The sequence below is a fragment of the Cyprinodon variegatus genome, unplaced genomic scaffold (assembly GCF_000732505.1).
Source record: "Cyprinodon variegatus isolate N-32 unplaced genomic scaffold, C_variegatus-1.0 Scaffold210, whole genome shotgun sequence".
NCBI lineage: Eukaryota > Metazoa > Chordata > Actinopteri > Cyprinodontiformes > Cyprinodontidae > Cyprinodon > Cyprinodon variegatus.
The window spans coordinates 85,302-92,408 of NW_015150663.1; the positions used below are offsets into that span (position 1 = coordinate 85,302).

Below are 7,107 nucleotides of genomic sequence, written 5' to 3' on the forward strand. Positions count from 1 at the left end.
TTTTTGAATCTCCTTGAACTGATTATATTCAACTGGTAACTTTTAAATTTCGTTTTTCATCTGATCAAATTCAGGAAGAAAAAAAAAATTATTTTCTTGAAATAGGCTACCGCATAACTTCATAGTCCAACCAAGCTGGATGAATAATAATTTAATCATATAATGACTGTTTACATTATTACAAGTTCTGAAGCATGAAAGTGTGAAGGAATAAAAAAATAAACTAAAAACATTTTCAGTGAAGGAGGGGCGCGGGTTCTCCGGACAGAAAGGGATGGAGGCAGGGAGGAGAGACGCTGATCAGAGGGAGGGGGTGGGTTATTTCTGAGCACAGGGCCGCGGATTAAAGCCCAGAGAGTCGCTGCGCGATGACAGCATCCAGGATACAGCCAGCACCACCATCATCCTCTGCTCCGGCCGGACGCCGCTGATTTCTCCCATCCCATCACCGAACCCCCCCCTCCCTGTTTGGGATTCTCCGGATCACCGATCTTTTTTGGGGAGGAGGGGGGATTAAACCCCCCTCCAGACTCCCCGGTCCGTCCGTCTGTGTCGTCTTCAGACCACGAGGTGAGTCTTCTCGGTATTTCCCGGTGTTTTTGTCTGACCGAGAGGTGCGCTCGGCTGGACGTGACGCACCGGCGGCACCGATCGCTCCCAATCCTGCCGGTTCCTTTCAACCTGGATCAAATGGATTATTTAGCTGACGGTCACTTCCACACCACCCGATGTTTCACAGCGTGAAGAGAGATTTAAATCCGATTAAGATTAAAAAAGAAAAACGTGGCAACGAAACACTGACCATTTTTTCCCCTTTCTTTGTTCAGCCCACATTGCGCCCACCTGTCTAAGTTAGTGTTTGGTTAAAACATTGATTATCATAAAATCATTATTAAGAATGTATGTGTCAGTTTCTCGCATCTCATTCTAATTACAAGCTAAATATGATATATTTATGTCAAATGTGTGTTTAAATCAGCATATTTGCCAACACATGGCTGGTGCAGCAGGGCTGGAAACCCACAGTCTGCGCAGTGAAATTATCCGATTGGAAACGCACGGACTAAATCCTACCGGATCATTCAATGTGTGTGTTTAGGAAGGAAGGTGGGAGGGAGGGATGTCAGGATCGGGGTTGTAAAACGTTGTGAATGGGCGTAGGCGATGTAGCTTCAGCCACGATAGAGCGTCGGTCCCTTTCTTTTCTCTCCTTATTTACTCCTATCTCTGCGCCATCCGCTCACATTTTTCCTCCTTGCGCATCATAACTAGACCGGAACGATGCGTATTGCTGTTCTGGGGCCCGCATTTAATGCGTGACATGATACAATGTGAGCGCTCACAGCGGTTCTACAGCCGCTCTTTGTGCATACACACTCCTGCTCTTTAAAAACAAAACCAGTAACAACAAAAAAAAAAAAACAAAACAAAAAAAAACTGTTAGAACCATGTGGTATTTTGCTTCTGCATGGTGTTATGTGTGTGTGCGTGTGCGCCCTCACTGCTGCAGGCTTTGTGCGCTGTGACTGAGGAATGTGCGCTACACGCAGCATGTGATGGGAGGTCATTGTGCCAGAGGAAAATCACGACGGGCAGAACTTGCACATCAGGACAGACTTGATGCTTTCACGGCAGCGTTTATGCCTCAGCCAACGAGTGCTGACTCTGTCCCAGTTTTTGCAGCCAGCCACCCCCCCCCCTCCCCACGCCTCTTATGTCTGCAGGCCAGACTGAAGCAGGGATGGTGATTGCTGCCCCAGCCTGCATAGAGGTAGAACAGCCTGATAAAGACTCAGTATTTCTTAATATTTCAGGAGCTTGTCATAATTTGAAGTAATTCATTGATTTAAGTAATTCAGGGTTAGATTGTTCTGGCTACATTATGTAAACTAGAGCTGGGTGATTTCTGTTGGGGGGGAAGGGGGATATGACCTCGTTGATGTTACAGCCTCATTTTGATTGCTGAATTGACTGGCAGCAGAGCCACAATGTAGGCCAACTATGTCTATGACATTATGGGAAGATAAAAGACTAGCTTTGATTTTTTATTGTGAGCAAACTGGCAAAAAGCTACCAGATCATATCCTTCTAAGACAAACATGAGTAATTTTTTTTTTACATTAAAACCCCAATTATTGTTCTGTCTACCTAATGATAAAAAAAAAAATACTAAAATAAAGGTAGATCTATAAAAGCATTTAAGAGTTAATTTATTCAGTAATTTACTTAAAAAATGCATACATTTATTCAATTTAATGTATTTATTTTGACGACTATGACACTGATAATTAGATTCAGCTTGCCACAAAATTTGAACATTAAATAAGAGCAATAGTTTTTTTTTTAAAGGATTTCTAAGACAGACATGAGATGCTGTGGCCTAAAATCATGTGAATAGTGTCTGACTTGAAGGTCTTCCACCAGATAGTCATTAAAAAACCCTCTTTAGGAGAGAAAGCCACAAAATGTGATTGCTGATGAAGCTGGCTTTAAACAGACTGCCATATTCAAGCATATTTAGGGATGGTTGAGTTCAAGAAAAATACAAATTTACAAGGGTCTACTTTATCTGGATGCTCTTAGATATTGCTTATAGCAATTCTGATATCAATTACATAAATATCAGGGGCATTAGCAACATTTTAGAGGGGGGTTGGAAATGCTGCTATTAGAAGCCTTTAATCTGACAGAACACTTGTATGATAAAAACATTAAGAACTTTTTTTTTTACAATACCATTAAGTTATCATATGCTCTTTTATCATTGATATTAGTATTGTTGCAACTAAAATTTAAGGGAGTTGTTAATTGGATCTTTAGGTTCACCAGCAATGCAATATTACAATGAGTCAATTTCTAAAGTCATAAAAACAAAGTTTGTGTGTCCTTTCAGAAAATATTTGGTCTTGCAGACAATAACTTCAAATTACCGATAAAATGCTTCTTTTAGAAATTACCCTTAAGTTTTTATACTGTAAGTAAAGTGAAAAAGCCCCAAAGGGCTTAAACTGCTCCAGGTAAACTCAGTGACCCACATATGTTATTCCCCTAAAGATAAGCCGTTATTGTGGAGTTTTTAAGGAACCGCAGACTTATAGGAAATTGGTACAGAATCCTAAAATGAAGGCAGACACTCTAGCCTTACTGCCTTGCTCAGACATCAAGATCTTTCTCTCGGCATCTGTTTACATGTCTCTCCCGCAAACACAAAGAACAACAACACAGATCTGTAATGATATGCGTCACATTGTTTAATGGTTTGCTAGAAACATACTAGCTGATAAAAGAGGAAATGAATCGAGTGGAGTACAGCGAGTTCCCTATCTTTATTAGGTCAAGGGAAGGAGCTTATTGGTTATACAAAAGAAAAACAGTGTGGTTGGAAGACAATAATCAAGGAAATAAGCAGGAAAGCACCATAAAGCAACAGTTACAATTTATTTACAATTGGATAAAAGGTTCATAAAATAATCAAAACTTACTGTATATCAAAATGTTTGGTAAAAGGCTAAACATGCTCTTTTAATAAAGATAATAGCTTTTAGGATTTTTTACAGCAACAACTTAGCTGAAAAATGCATGAAAAACAAAACACAGCGTAGGACTCATCCTACTAACCCATGACTGTCACATTCCATGGTAGTTTGAACTGATAAACGAATTGATCTGTCTTCCGGAGCTGTTAATTCAAAAACAACTTTAAAATCTTTTTATTATGATCTGAGTTTCTAAGTTCAAACAAAACGCTCTCTTTTGTTGGTCTATCCATTGTTTTCCACTTGTCTGAAATCAGGTACAGGCTAACAGATCCATGAATGAAACCCATATATTGCCCTTTCTAAAAAAAAAAAATAGAGAGAATATTTAAAGCCTTGCAAATGTTTTTTTTTCGAATTTCATCATTGAAATTTGGAAATGAAATAAATAATAAAAAAAAAAACAATGAGAAATGTGGCAAATTTGTTTTCAGTTACTCAGGGTGAGTAAACTATGGAACTATATTCCATCTACAAATAAAAATACACCTTTTTTGTCTGTATTTAGTCGCTTTGCAGATCTACAATAACATTTTAATTTTTTTTGGCAAAATAGCTGTGAATGTGATTTGATAAAAGGTCTATGAACATGGATTTCAAACCTTATGACAGACTTTCAATCAGAATTTGGCTGCCAGGCGGTTCTGTCTGTATGTTAATGGTTGATCTGATGTGTGAACGTTTGCTGTTGTCTTGAGAGTTTTGTGGTTCTAAGCTAAATGGGTCCATATGGACAATGAAGGCCCACTTTTCACCTTCTGTTAAAGTTGGTTAAATATGCTCCATCCTTTTTCCAAGATCAAGTAAATAACATTTGTTTTTCTTTCACACATAATGTTTAACAGAACTTTAAGCACAGAAGATGCTGTTTACGGCTCTATCAAACATGGCATATGGAAAATGCTTCCGAGACACTGATATGTCTATGCTCCGCCCCTCAAGGCTGCTATTGTTTAAAAGTATAGACTCAGTAGTAGTAGCCTCTTTTATAAACACTTTATGCAAAGTTAGATTTAAAAACTGCCCCATGACATAGTTGATGATATACAGCGTATATAATGTCACAGCGAAATGCTCCATCACAGTCAGGAAATCAATACTTTTATTTGACCAGATTTCCTTTTATGAAGTTAAAAACATCTTAGGAAGAATTTTGGCACATTTTGCTACGTTGCGCTAAAACGGGATCTCTTCACAAAGATTTCCATTATTATTTTTGTTAATTTTATAAGAAAAAAAGAAATAAGGAGAGGCAAAAAAGTGTATTTCTTTTCTGTATTTTATTTAAACGCATATAAATGTGGCATAATAACACCTGTGATAATGGTTGAAAACACGTTTTACCTTGATAATTATACCAAAGGTTGCATGTAGACCTGGTGATTGTGGAGGTATTCCTGATTTTTTTTATTTGAGTGTTTTTTTAGATAGAGATTGCCTAAGAAAACCCTCTGGACTTGGGTTAACAGGCTTACTGTTTTTTGATATCAATTTCCTAGATGCTACCCCCCATCCGATTTTCCCAGCAAGGATGTTGTGTTCAGGTTTATTTTGCATACACGGTCCCATCCATCCATACATTTTCCGTCATCCCTGTTGGGGTCACCTGTCATGGGCGAGAGGTGGGGTTCACCCTGCACAGGTCGCCAGTCCATCACAGGGCAGCACAAAGACAAACAACCATTCACGTACACACTCACACCTTATGACAATTTAAAGAAGCCATTTAACCTAACAGTCATGTTTTTGGACTGTGGGAGGAAGCCATAGTACCCAGAGAGAACCCATGCATGCACAGGGAGAACGTGCAAACTCCATGCAGAAAGACCCCGGGCCGGGAATTGAACCTAGAAACTTCTTGCTGCATGGCAGCAGTGCTACTCACTGCTACACTGTGTAGCCTTCCACCGTGCCATGAATACCTTTATTAATTCTGTATGAATCTATACTACAGAGCACCTGGAATGTCTTTTAGTATTATTGATCAAATCCGATCAGCTAATAATCTATTATTCTAAACCATCAATGCAAACATTTCAACTGGAAGTACTGTATATGAACTTTTTTGTCATTTCATTACATATACACCTAACTTAACATAAGTGGCATTTATATTTTGGTTCTGCATACCACTCAGAAAAGCATTAACCTTTTACAGAGATAAAAACCCTAAATGAAAAGCAGAAAATAGGAGTTCCTCCTTCCATTTTCTCTGCTCCTTTCTTGTTACACTTATGAAATTTGAAACAGTTCAGCTGCTTCACATAAATTCAAACCCCCCAATGCACCTCAAGCGATACACATATTCACACTTATTTTCAGCCAACTGTGCTGCTTTTGGACTCAATGTTCCCAAAAGTCTGTGTTCAACCTTATTGGCAACTACTGGGAGCTTAAATGAAATGCTGAATTGCTGAGGCAACCCCTGCTGCTACAGGCCTGAGCCTCCTGCAGAGCAGCTGTGTGTCCGATGTGTTGTGTTAAACCAGGAAGGCAGTTTATATGTATGCTTTTTTGTTTGATTTGTTAGACCTGAGACTGATCGTACAGCAATGATGCAGTCAGGAAGTTTAAAATCTGATTTCAAAGGTCAGGACTTTGTTTTCGTTTTAAGTTAAAGGAGACGAAGAATAGATTATACTCTGGGGTTTCCACCATCCAGTGTCTTAAATAAACCTTAATTTCTCTGAAGTTTCGTCAAAAGTTTGAAGTTTTTCTCTATTTTCTTTTAGAGTTAAATTGATTAGAGCAAGTAAAAATATTTGACTTGGGGGTTTGACTTATTATCTGCTTTCTATAGTAATATAGCCCAACGTTACCCGATGATTCTGGGTAAATTAGCCCTGTTGCTTCTTTTTTGACCCATTCTCATTTCTGTGTTTTCATGCCCTCCTAACTCTGGTTTTCACATGTAAACAAACAATTTCATGTTCATATAGTTACATGCCAAATGTCAAATATAATGGTGTATTTCCTGAAGAATTTGTAAAGCATTCCCTTTACTCCCCGTTTGGGTCGGTTGACTTTAACCCCTAAAGTAAGGATGATAATTATCTTCTGCAAGTGGATATTACTTAGAAGAATAAAACAATGACCTATCATCAAAAGAAGAAAAGGACAAGTAAATTAATTAAAATCTTTGATCGGTAAATTTATAGAGCAAAGTCTTTCCATGTCAGGTACAAACCCACACAAGATCGATAGAGTATGGTTGCTGTGTTAAAGTCCATGCTTAAATGAATTTATCTTATTTAATGTCTAATCAAGCAACTCTCCGATTGTCATATGTTGTCCTGTGAACCCACTCCCAAACGGCTTTGTTTTAGGATGACAGATAAAAGAGCAAAATTCATTCAAAAATAAAATAATTTATTTTAAAAATGATTAAAAAATGTTTCATTGATGGATTGGCGACCTGTCCAGGGTGTACCCTGCCTCTTGCCCATTGACTGCTGGAGATAGGCACCAGCACCCCTCGCGACCCCACTCAGGATAAGCGTGCTAGAAAACAGATGGATGGATGGATGGATGGATGGATGGATGGATGGATGGATGGATGGATGGATGGATG

At 38.6% G+C, this 7,107-nt stretch overlaps 1 protein-coding gene across 3 annotated transcripts in view; it reads left to right on the plus strand.

Annotated features, from left to right (window-relative positions):
• The first annotated feature begins 319 nt into the window (after positions 1-319).
• frmpd1 (FERM and PDZ domain containing 1) overlaps positions 320-7,107 on the plus strand; it is a 35,654-nt gene continuing 28,866 nt past the window's right edge. For all 3 annotated transcript variants that reach the window (XM_015380262.1, XM_015380265.1, XM_015380264.1), the window contains exon 1: positions 320-570. The gene's annotated coding sequence lies outside the window, so the exon portion shown is untranslated. The remainder of the gene's footprint in view (positions 571-7,107) is intronic.